We start from the raw sequence: 12,805 nt of genomic DNA, 5'->3' as shown, positions 1-12,805 counted from the left end.
CTGAGGGCACTGAACCCACCACACTGTCAGTCACTCAATCATATTTACTGAGCTCTTACTCTGTGCTGAGCACTGTAGTAAGCACTTGGGAGAGTTCAACAGTATAACAGCCAGTCAATTGTGTTTGAGCACTTAAGGTGTGCAGAGCACTGTATTAAGCACTTGGGAGAGTACAATAGTATAACAGACACAGTCAGTCAATTGTATGTGAGCACTTAATGTGTGCAGAGCACCTTACTAAGTGCTTGGGCGAGTACAATATAACAGAGTCAATCATATTTTTTGAGCACTTACTGTGCACACAGCACTGTACTAAGCACTTGGGAGAGGTCAATATAAGAGACACATTCCCTGCCCACAATGAGTTTACAGTCTAGAGGGCTCTGAACTCAGCCCCTCGGGTCCAACAGGTCACGGACAGTCTGCGCGGGGGGCTGGAGATTCATTCATTCCTTCATTCAATCATATTTATTGAGCACTTACTGTGTGCAATGCACTGTACTAAGCACTTGGGAAGTACAATTCAGCAACAGATGAGGAATCCCTAGTGTTTAGTACAGTGTCCTGCACACAGCATTCAATAAGTATGAAGAGGAGGGGATGCCCTAGAGGGGAAGCCCCCTGAGGACCTGTGGCTTCCGCCTGGGACGGGGATCGTCTCTATCGCTGCATTGTACCTTCCAAGCACTTCGTCCAGTGCTCTACACACAGTAAGCACTCAATAAAGCGCTTGTACAAGAATAAAGCCGCATGGCTCGGTGGAAAGAGCCCAGGCTTGTGAGCCAGATGTCGTGGGTTCTAATCCAGGCTCCGCCACTTGTCAGCCGTGTGACCTTGGGCAAGTGACAACTTCTCTGGGCCTCAGTTACCTCATCCGCAAAATGGGGATGAAGACTGTGAGCCCCACGTGGGACAACCTGATCACCTTGTATAGCCCCCAGCACTTAGAACAGTGCTTTGCACATAGTAAGCGCTTAACAAATGCCATCATTATTATCTACCCCAGCGCTTAGAAGAGTGCTTGCCACATGGTAAACGCTTAACAAATACCATAATTATTATCTACCCCAGCGCTTAGAACAGTGCTTGCCATATAGTACAGGCATAACAAATACCATCATCATTATCTCCCGCAGGGCTTAGAACAGTGCTTGCCCCCAAGTAAATGCTTAACAAATACCATAATTATTAGTATTATCTACCCCAGAGGTTAGAACAGTCCTTGCGACCTAGTAAGCACTTAACAAATACCACCAACTCCCCCAGCGCTTAGAACAGTGCTTGCCGCCTAGTAAGGGCTTAACAAACACCATCATTATTGTTATTATCTACCCCAGAGGTTAGAACAGTGCTTGCCACATAGTAGGTGCTTAACGAATACCATAATTGTTAGTATTATCTACCCAGAGGTTAGAACAGTCCTTGCCACCTAGTAAGCGCTTAACAAATACCATCATCTCCCCCAGTGCTTACAACAGTGCTTGCCACCTAGTAAGGGCTTAAGAAATACCATCATTATTATTATCTAGCCCAGTGTTTAGAACAGTGATTGTCATATAATAAGGGCTTAAGAAATACCATCAATATTGTTATTATCTAGCCCAGTGTTTAGAACAGTGCTTGCCACCTAGTAAGGGCTTAAGAAATACCATCATTATTATTATCTAGCCCGACGTTTAGAACAGTGCTTGCCACATAGTAGGCGCTTAACAAATACCATAATTATTAGTATTTTCTACGCCAGAGGTTAGAACAGTCCTTGCGACCTAGTAAGCCCTTAAGAAATACCATCATCAATATCTCCCTCAGCGCTTAGAACAGTGCTTGCCACCCAGTAAGGGCTTAAGAAACACCATCATTATTGTTATTATCTAGCCCAGCGCTTAGAACAGTGCTTGCCACATAGTAGGCGCTTAACAAAACCACAATTATTAGTATTATCTACCCCAAAGGTTAGAACAGTCCTTGCCACCTTGTAAGCGCTTAAGAAATATCATCATCATTATCTCCCCCAGCGCTTAGAACAGTGCTTGCCACCTACTAAGGGCTTAAGAAATACCATCATTATTGTTATTATCGAGCCCAGAGCTTCGAACAGTGCTTGCCACCTAGTAAGGGCTTAAGAAATACCATCATTATTGCTATTGTCTAGCCCAGCGCTTGCCACCTAGTAAGGGCTTACGAAATACCATCCTTATTGCTATTATCTAGCCCAGCGCTTAGAAGAGTGCTTGCCACCTAGTAAGGGCTTAAGAAATGTACAGTGCTCTGCACCTAGTAAGCGCTCAATAAATACTACTGAATGAATGAATGAAATACCATCCTTATTGTTATTATCGAGCCCCGCGCTTCGAACAGTGCTTGCCACCTAGTAAGGGCTTAACAAATACCATCATTATTATTATCGAGCCCAGCGCTTAGAAGAGTGCTTGCCACCTAGTAAGGGCTTAAGAAACACCATCATTATTGTCACCATCTAGCCCAGCGCTTAGAAGAGTGCTTGCCACCTAGTAAGGGCTTAAGAAACACCATCATTATTGTCACCATCTAGCCCAGCGCTTAGAACAGTGCTTGCCACTAGTAAGGGCTTAAGAAATACCATCATTATCATCATTTAGTGATAGAATTAACAAAAATCAATATCCATATAACCATATAATTGATATAAAGGAATATCCACCACGCTGAATATGAATTATATAATTTAATTGTGATATATTAATACTTTTAATAATAAATGCGACTGAATGGCCAAAGAGGGAGGGCAGAGGAGGGGCGGGGGGCAGGTCTGGTCCTGGGGGGGGGCAGGCCAGGGTGGCCACACTTACCAGGGCCGCTTCGGCCCGACGCAGGCACGCACGCACGCACGGGGGGCACGCACAGACGCACGCACGCGGCAGGTCCTCCTTCGGGGGGCCGCAGCGGGCCTCCCTCGGGCGCGCGCGCGGCCCGTCCCCGCCCCACGGCGCATGCGCGCCCCCGCCTCGGGCCACGGCGCTCCTCACCGCCCCCAGGCGGCCGGGCCGGCGAAGGGCAGGCGGCGGAGCGCAAAGCGGGCGAGCCGCCCCTTCCCCCCCCCCCCTCCCCCGGCCCCGCGTTTTTTGTTTGTTTTTTTTTTTTACCTGGGGTCGCCCCGGGCATCCTGCGCCCCCGCTCGCCCACCCGGTAGCCCTCGGCCCGGGGGGGGCCGCTCGGTCGGCAGCGCGGGTCCGGACGGCCGGGGATGAGCCGCCGATGCCGCCGCCGCCGCCGCCGCCCGCGGGCCGGTCCTTCGCCCGTGACGTCACCGGGCCCCGCCTCCGCTCATTGGCTCACAGCCACCAGATAATAAACCCATAATAAAACAGGGGACACCGGGGGGGAGGACAGACCCACACCCAGACCCCGCTTTGGTTTCCAACCCAGGGTGACAGAGGGGAGAAAAAGACGACAGAGACTCCAACTCATCCCCCCCACCCCGGAAAAAGGGGAAGGGACAGGGAGGAGAGATGCCACACCAAAGCCCAAGGGGGGGGGGGGGCTGAAATTAATAATAATAATAATGTTGGTATTTGTTAAGCGCTTACTTTGTGCCGAGCACTGTTCTAAGCGCTGGGGTAGACACAGCGGAATCAGGTTGTCCCACGTGGGGCTCACAGTCTTCATCCCCACTCTTTACAGATGAGGTACTTGAGGCCCAGAGAAGTTAAGTGACTTGCCCACAGTCGCACAGCTGACAAGTGGCAGCGCTGGGATTCGAAGTCATGACCCCTGACTCCAAAGCCCGGGCTCTTTCCCCCGAGCCACGCTGAAATGATCATAAGCAATAAGAATGGCATTTGTTCAGCAGCGTGGCTCGGGGGAAAGAGCCCGGGCTTGGGAGTCGGAGGTCGTGGGTTCTAATCTTGAGCGAGTCACTTCACTTCCCAGTGGCCTCATCTGTAAAAAGGGGGATGAGGCCTGTGAGGCCCCCGTGGGACAACCTGATCACTCTGTATCCCCCACCCCCACCCCCTGAGCTTAGAACAGTGCTTTGCACATAGTAAGTGTCTGACAGATAATAATAATGTTGGTATTTGCTAAGCGCTTACTATGTGCAGAGCACTGTTCTAAGCGCTGGGGGAGATACAGGATAATCAAGCTGTCCCACGTGAGGCTCACAGTTAATTCCCATTTAGAACAGTGCTTGGCACATAGTAAGCGCTTACCAAATACCATCATTATTATTATTAAGTCACTTCACTTCTCTGGGCCTCAGTGACCTCATCTGTAAAATGGGGATGAAGACTGTGAGCCCCATGTGGGACAACCTGATCACCTTGTATCCACCCTCCCCCTGCCCCCCGCCAGCGCTTAGAAGAATGCTTTGCACATAGTAAGCGCTTAACAAATACCATCATTAAGTCACTTCACTTCTCTGGGCCTCAGTGACCTCATCTGGAAAATGGGGATGAAGATTGTGAGCCCCACGGGGACAACCTGATTGCCTTGTCGTCATCGTCCCCCAGACATCTGTTGACAAATTGTACATTCCAAGCGCTTAGTACAGTGCTCTGCACACAGTAAGCACTCAATAAATACAACTGAATGAAGTAACTGAGGCCCAGGGACGTTAAGTGGCTTGTCCAAGGTCACGCAGCTCACGAGTGGCGGTGCCGGGATCAGAACCCACGTCCTCTGACTCCCAAGCCCGGGCTCTTTCCACTAAAAGCCACACTGCTTTTCCTCTTTGAAATGGACTCCGGTCTGACAGGCCTGGCTTTCCATCGGGACAAACCCGGTGGGCGACATCAGACCTCTTTATCTGAGGGAGAAAGATCTTATACTCGAAGCGACCGCTCCAAATCTTCTTGCTATTGAGGGGGTGGGAATAGGGGGTATTCGAAGACCCCCTCCCCCGTACACACACACCACCACCACCAGTTCCTACAGAGCCGTTTACTAGGATTTGGATACACTGTCCACATCCCAAACACGCATGCAGACATACGTGCAATCTGCACGCCGGGGCGGGCTTGCCCCATGGGTATGAAGCTGCAAGCCAAACCTGTGCTGACCTAAACACCCTGAGCTCCCCGTCTCAAGCAGGTTGCTGATGCACAGGTTCCATCTGACACGGGCCCTAGATTCATTCACTGCCATATTTACCGACCGCTTACTGTGTGCAAAGCACTGTCCTAAGAGCTTGGAAGAGCACAATCCAACAGCAGACACGTTCCTGCCCACAGTGAGAGCACAGTCTGGATCACCAGAGATCACTTGCTTGGGTAATCCTTTCCACCAGCTCCTTGAATTACTATTGAAGCACCTCGACTCGTCCCCAGGATTCCGCCAGCCCCTCTCTTCCTAAGAACTTAAGCCCTTGCACAGTTCTCTGCTGTGTGACCTTGGGCAAGCCACTTAACTTGTCTGTGCCTCAGTTACCTCATCTGTAAAACGGGGATGAAGACTGTGATCCCCATGTGGGACAACCTGGTTATTCCGTATCTACCCCAGTGCTTAGTAAGTGCTTAACAAATACCATCATTACTATTATTCTCATTTTATTCCCCCGCCTGCCAAATTACCACCTCATCCTCTGCCAGGGGAAACTGAGGTCCAGAGACGTAATGTGACTTGCCCAAAGTTAGACAGCAGGTGGTGGAGGTGAAGCCCAGAACTCATTTCTCACGACTCTCAACCAGTGCGTCTTCCTCTAGCCGACACCGACTCGAAACGGAGCCCCAGGTCAGTCGAACCCCATCCCCTGGGCCAAGCCAAACACCCTCCCGGTAGAGATTTCCCAAATGAGGGCCGGTGACGACAGATCACGAGAAAGCCGGGGACATGCCAGGCTGATGGAGGCCAACCCTAAGCCGGCCTCGGAGGCGATGTGGCACCGATGCCCAACCCACTGAGCACAACCGCAAAAACAGCCAGAGGCAAGTTTGGCCTCTCCCGCTCTCCCACCATGGCCCGCTCTCTCCCATTCCCACGGATCTCCTGGGTTGCTCAATTCTCAGTGTTCGGGCTGCAGATGATTGCGTTTTCCCAGGCTCCCACGGGTCCGGAATTAAGAAGAACCTGCCTCGGCCTCCCCGCCCCCATCCTCAACATGAATCACTGTGCCGCTCGCTCGCAGAGCAGCTGGCTTCCTGCAAATCTGCCGAGGGGGAAAAGGTGAGTGTGGCAAGGTGGAGCGGGAAGCAGAGACGAGCAGAAAGGATAATGTCGGTATTTGTTAAGCGCTTACTATGTGCCGAGCACTGTTCTAAGCGCTGGGGTAGATACGGGGTAATCAGGTCGTCCCACGTGAGGCTCACAGTTAATCCCCATTTTAAAGATGAGGTAACTGAGGCACAGAGAAGTTAAATGACTTGCCCACAGTCACACAGCTGACAAGTGGCAGAGCCGGGAGTCGAACCCATGACCCCTGACTCCGAAAGGAAGCTAGGCAGGGTGGTCTAGTGGAGAGACCACGGGCCTGGGAGTCAGGAGGACCTGGGTTCTAATCCCTGCTCTTGTCTGCTGTCGGACCTGGGGCAAGTCACTTCTCTGGTCTGTCTCCCCCGATTAGACTGTGAGCCCGTCGGTGGGTAGGGACTGTCCCTGTTGCCAAATTGTACATTCCAAGCGCTTAGTACAGTGCTCTGCACATAGTAAGCGCTCAATAAATACTATTGAATGAATGAATGGGCCTCAGGTCCCTCACCTGGAAAATGGGAATTAAGAATGGGAGCCCTACGTGCGACAGGGACTCTGTCCAACCCGATTATCTTGTATCTACCCCAGCACTTAGAACACTGCCTGACAGGTAGTAAGCGCTTAACAAATACTTCACTTACTACTATTATAATTAATGTTATTTCCTGAGCATCCAGTGGGTACAATGTACAGCACAGTCTAGTGGCAAGAGCCCGGGCTTAGGAGTCAGAGGTCGTGGGTTCTAATCCCGGCTCCGCCACTTGTCTGCTGTGTGACCTTAGGCAAGTCACTTCACTTCTCTGTGCCTCAGTTACCTCATCTGTCAAATGGGGCTTGAGACTGTGAGCACCACATGGGACGGTCTTATTACCTTGTATTTGCCCCGGTGCTTAGAACAGTGCTTGGCCCATGGTAAGCGCTAAACAAATAATTATTATTATTACAAGTGCTTGGGAAGTTATGACAGATTGAAGACAGTTTTTATGGTATTTGTTAAGCACTTATTATGAGTCAAGCACAGTTGTAAGCACTGGAGCTTGTTCTCTAATGGGGAAGATCCACCGGAGAAGCAGCATGGCCTAGAGGAGATAGCCCAGGCCTGGGAATCAGAAGGACCTGGGTTCTAATTCCAACTCCACCATTTGCTCTGTGACCTTGGGCAAGTCATTTCACTTCTCCGGGCCTCAGTTACCTCATCTGTAAAAGTGAAGTTTACACTGGGAGCCCCATGTGGGACATCGACTGATGAGTTTGTATCTATTACGTGGCACTACTACCATGTAGTAAGTGCCTAATAAATCACAACAAAAAAAGTCAAAAAGAAACGTGTGCCCAATCTGCACATCTTGTGACTCCTCCAGTGCTTAGTACAGGGCCTGGCACATGGGAAGGACTTAATAAAGGATATGTTTGTTACTATTTACAAATAATCAGTTGAGATGAGTGGTGAGTTGGTACAACCTGGGATGTTGGGAATTAATTGGGGGACATTTGGAGATGAAATTTCAGATGAGTCCTGGAACGCAGAGTTCCGTCGAGTCGTTCACCAGGGGACTGGGAAGATTTCAACTCCTTCCTAACTCACCTTCTCCCTGTCACTTATTCTCAACTCTCCCACCTCCAGCCCCTTGCTCCAATATCCCAGACCACAGCTTTCCCCATCTTCACAGCCTGCCCGAAATCTCAACTCCCGATTAAGCTCCACCGCCTCAGGCCATGTCATCCCATTAGCCATCCTTAGCCCTTTGATGCTTATTGATTTGAATATTCAACTTATTTATTCAGTTATTCATCTTTCTGTACTCTGGCCATTACAGCTAAATCGGTGCATCTTTGCCCCGGGCTGTTTATTTGTAAATAATGCTGGGCCTGTTAGACTGTAAGCTCTTGTAGGGCAGGGCAGGGACTGAATCATAAGCACAGTACTGAGGCAGGGCACACAGTGTTGTCACATGGTGTCATATGGAAGTCCACTTGAACCTCTAATAATAACTGTATTTGCTAATTGCTTACTCTGTGCCAAGCAATGTACTAAGCCGTTTGGGTAGATTCAAGATAATCCGGTCAGATGCACAGTGTAAGGGGGAAGGGGACCCAATTAAATTGTAAGCTCCTTGAGGAGAGGAATCGTGCCTCCCTATTCCATTAATGGTATTTCCTGAGTGCTTACTATGTGCAAAGCACTGTACTAAGCATTTCGGAGAGTACAATACAACGGAATTCGATTACATTATACTCTCCCAAGTGCCTGGTCCAGAAAGCGCTCAATAAATACCCATGATTGAATCTACAATACTTCTTCAGTTGGAGGTGGGAGGGGAGGGTGTTGACCTCTCTGGTCCCAGTTCCAGGGTCACCGTGTCCCTTCCGAGCCACTTCCACCTTTTCCGCCGTGGCCTCCGAATCAGCTGCCCCTTTCACTTGCCACTTGAAGGCAGGCCTGGGTTTTGCATTCATTCATTCAATCAATAGTATTTATTGAGTGCTTACTATGTGCAGAACACTGTACTAAGTGCTTGGAATGTACAAATCGGTAACAGATAGAGACAGTCCCTGCCCTTTGATGGGCTTACAGTCTAACTGGGGGAGACGGACAGACAAGAACAATAGCAATAAATAGAATCAAGAGCACACAACAGGTGCTCAAGAAATACAACGATGGTAATGATGATGGATCTGCATCACTGTTGCCTGAACTCAGGTGCCTCCTCCCAAAATATTCAATCGTATTTATTGTATTTATTGAGCGCTTACTATGTGCAGACTGCTGTACTAAGGTCTTGGAATGTAAAATTCGGCAACAGAAAGTAATAACAATGGTATTTGTTAAGCGATTACTATGTGCCAGGCACTGTACTACATGCTGGGATAGATACAAGCTAATCGGGTTGGACACAAACCCTGTCCCACATGGGGCTCATACTCTTAGAGAAGCAGCGTGGCTCAATGGAAAGAGCCTGGGCTTCGGAGTCAGAGGTCATGAGTTCGACTTCCGGCTCTGCCACTTGTCAGCTGTGTGACTGTGGGCAAGTAACTTAACTTCTCTGTGCCTCAGTTACCTCATCTGTAAATTGGGGATTAACTGTGAGCCTCACGTGGGACAACCTGATTACCCTGTATCTACCCCAGCACTTAGAACAGTGCTCTACACATAGTAAGCGCTTAACAAATACCAACATTATTATTATTATTATCTTAATTCCCACTTGACAGACGGGGTAACTGAGCCATAGTGAAGTGACTTGCCCAAGATCACATAGAAAGACAAGTGGCAGAGCAGGGATTAGAACTCAGGCCCTTCTGATTCCCAATCCACTAGGCCACATTGTCTCCCCAACAAACCCTGGGGGATCCTGGTGCCTCGCTCTCCCTCCACCCTAACCCCCGGCCACCAGTCTACACCCACGCCAAACCCAAGGTGGGAAGACAGGCCCGGCTGCCCCATGAGACCCCAGGAAGCCCTCCAAAGAGCCATTGGCATTCGGTTCCCTGATGCCAAGTCTCTGGGGCAGAATTTAAGCAATGGACACAGGGAAGGGGCAGGAAATGGAGGCAGGGCTGCCCCGGACGCTCCACAACCCCCACACTGCCTTTCAGAAAAGCACCTAGCCTCAGGATTGCCTCTCTCTGGATGCTATGGGATCGGAGCTTGGTCACGGGGCAGGACATAGAGCTCAGACAGCTAGCCGCCGCCACAGATTCCACACCTGCACATCCCCTGCCAAAATGGAAAGAGTTTGATGACCCTGGTCCCCTCCCCCAATGCAATGGAGGCAAAGGGCATCCAAATCCCTTTCCCTCTGTTGGGCACCTCAGAGAGAGAGAGGAAGAGGGAGAGAGACAGAGAGGAGCAAAAGAGAGAATGAGAGGCAGAACCACAGACAGTGAGAGACAGAGTCACAGAAAGTCAGACAGAGCCACAGAGGAAGCGAGAGATAGGGCTACAGGAAGAGTGAGAGACAGAGCCACACTTAGAGTGAGAGACAGTGCTGCAGAGAGAAAGAGCAACAGAGAGCCCTAGAGAGAAAGAGACTGAGCCACAGAGAGAGAGACAGTCACAAAGAAAGAGCCAGAGTCACAGAGAGAGAGAGAGAGACTCTGAGACAGAGACAAAGAGCGCCAGACCAGGGAAAACATAAGTGGTTTTAACAGCGCTGGTTCCTGATGAATGAATGCCAGAGTTACGAAGTTGCCCTTCTCGGCTCTGGTTTTAATTATCTCTAGGCTGCAATGTCTCTGCGGCGGTGATTGGTGTCAAACCGCATTGTTCAATCGAACCGTTGCCCTTTTTTCCCTCCTTTTGTCTGAGTCGGTCACAGAGGGGGTGCCCCCCGCCTCTCCCCAAGCCCAGCCGGGGGCTCCAACAGCCCTCCCGCAGGTTGAATCCGTAACGCCCGAGAGCCGGTCATGTCACTCTAACCATCTGGCTACGGAAAGGCGGGAGATGGGGGCGGCGGGGACGGGGGGTGGGGACGGGGGGAGAACGGACGAGGAGGGAGACGGCCAACCAACTCTCAAATGTTTCTGGACTGGTTGGACCATGATGTCATGTTTTCCCAGCTCACCTGCGATTGGCTGCCGGGTTGAGCATCGGCTGAGAGCTGAAGACCGGTTCCCATGCCTGCCGGAGGTAGGGACCCCTCGGAGCGGCTGGGAATCGAGGCCTGTTGTCGTGACAACCTGGGCAGTGTCAGCCCCTGATGCCCGCATAATGAGGTTGTCACCAACAGGCGGCCCGCCATCTAAAATGGTGAGCCGCTGTGAGTCGTTCTCGAGAGAGAATACGAGAGTAAAAAAGAAAAGGAGACGATCACGGGGGTCTAGGGGAAGGCACCCGAAGAAAAACGGGTCCCTCTGAAGGCGGGGGAAAGTCGCCTTCCGAAAGGAGTTTCATGATACAGGAAACACCACCAGGTAGCTATGGAAACCAATCGGGATGCTTCGCCAGCCTCTGTGTCATCGAGGCTCGTTACAGAACAGCCATGCCTACTCCTGAAATTTGGAGAAACGATGCGGGAAGTCGGGGGGTGGGGAGGTGGGTGGAGAAGGGAGAGAGAAGTCTGCTATGCCAGCAGCCCCACAGAAGGGGATGACGGGGAAGAACGGTCGACCCATCAGGCTGGGGCCCGCCGGCTTGGGCGGTTTCTCGTTGGGCATCAAAGACAAGGCGTATCATCCAAGGCTGGCACCTGCCAAAGAGCACGCATGATGACTAAGCCTGGTCTCGGCAGACCATCCTTTTGATCCAAGGGGCAGAGCCAGCCCCAAAGAGACATAATAATAATAAATAATAATGTTAGCATTTGTTAAGCGCTTACTATGTGCGAAGCAGTGTTCTAAGCGCTGGGGTAGACAGAGGGTAACAGGGTGTCCCACGTGAGGCTCACAGTCTTAATCCCTATTTTACAGATGAGGTCAGTGAGGCACCGAGAAGTTAAGTGACTTGCCCAAAGTCACCCAGCTGACAGGTGGCGGAGCCGGGATTAGAACCCATGACCTCTGACTCCTAAGCCGTGCTCTTTCCAGTAAGCCATGCTGTTTCTCCTCAGGGCCACTGCAACATCACTGATTATCGAGAAGCAGCATGGCCTCGTGGCAAGAGCACGGGTTTGGGAGTCCGAGGGCGTGGGTTTTAATCCCGGATCCACCATTTGTCTGTTGTGACCCTGGGCAAGTCATTTCACGTCTCTGTACCTCGGGTACCCCATCTGTCCAGTAGGGATGAAGACTAGAGCTCCACGTGTGACAACCTGATTACCTTGTATCCACTAAAGTGCTTAGAAGAGTGCTTGGCACATAGTAAGCGCTTAGCAAACACCATAATAATCATCATCATCATCACTGGGCGCCCAGCCCAGATTTTGGACTCTCCTCCACCACACTGATAAGGAGATGCTCTTTGAGCAGAAGCAGCCAACCAGGAAGGCACTGTTTCTAGAGTGAGTTCTTCCTCTTTTTATTTTTTCAAATGGTATTTATTAAGCGCCTACTATGTGCCAGGCACTGTACTAAGCACTGGGGTAGACACAGATTGGACACAGTCCATGTCCCACAGGGGGCTCACAGTCTTGATCCCCGTTTTACAGATGAGGGAACTGAGGCCCAGAGAAGTGAAGTGACTTGCCCAAGGTCACGCAGCAGGTATGTGGTAGAGCTGGGATTAGAATCCAGGTCCTCTGACTCCCAGATCCACGCTCTTTCCCCTAGGCCATGCTGCTAAGAAATGCCCAGTTATTTCCATTTCCTCCCAGGCCACTCCCGGTTGAGCATCTACTAAATGGACTTCATTCTTCGGTTCGGACTAGAGGAAATCGGAAGCCTTTTCCCTTCCATAATTATTTATTGATTTCTCATAACAGCCAACCGATGAGAACAGCTCCCTTTGGCCGGTTTGCTTCAAGAGCTTTAACATTAAAAGGGGAAGACCTTTCCTTTCCATGGGCCCGCCAAAGGGGTGAAGTGGAATGTTTGGATAAACAGCAGCTGGACCTGTCTTTGGAAACACATACACACACACATATATATGCATATATATGTGTACATATATATGTGTGTGTGTATGTGTTTCCAAAGACAGAAATATGGAATATATGTATATGTGTGTATATGCATTTATATATATACACATATATATGCATATATA

The 12,805-nt window shown here is 50.3% G+C and overlaps 1 protein-coding gene across 5 annotated transcripts in view; it reads right to left on the bottom strand.

Annotated features, from left to right (window-relative positions):
• PAK3 (p21 (RAC1) activated kinase 3) overlaps window positions 1–12,805 on the bottom strand; it is a 161,630-nt gene that overhangs the window by 87,050 nt on the left and 61,775 nt on the right. The window contains exon 1 of one of the 5 annotated variants that reach the window (XM_039912378.1): window positions 10,728–10,745. The exons of 2 other annotated variants lie outside the window; for them this stretch is intronic. The gene's annotated coding sequence lies outside the window, so the exon portion shown is untranslated. Of the gene's footprint in view, window positions 1–2,828; window positions 2,848–3,122; window positions 3,212–10,727; window positions 10,746–12,805 lie in introns of those variants that run through there. 2 more of the 5 variants (XM_039912375.1, XM_039912376.1) reach the window with 2 other exon arrangements.

This window comes from Ornithorhynchus anatinus, chromosome 6, assembly GCF_004115215.2.
Source record: "Ornithorhynchus anatinus isolate Pmale09 chromosome 6, mOrnAna1.pri.v4, whole genome shotgun sequence".
NCBI classification, from domain to species: Eukaryota; Metazoa; Chordata; class Mammalia; order Monotremata; family Ornithorhynchidae; genus Ornithorhynchus; species Ornithorhynchus anatinus.
Note: the sequence above shows the minus strand (reverse complement) of the source record. Positions and strands in the feature narration are given on the sequence as shown.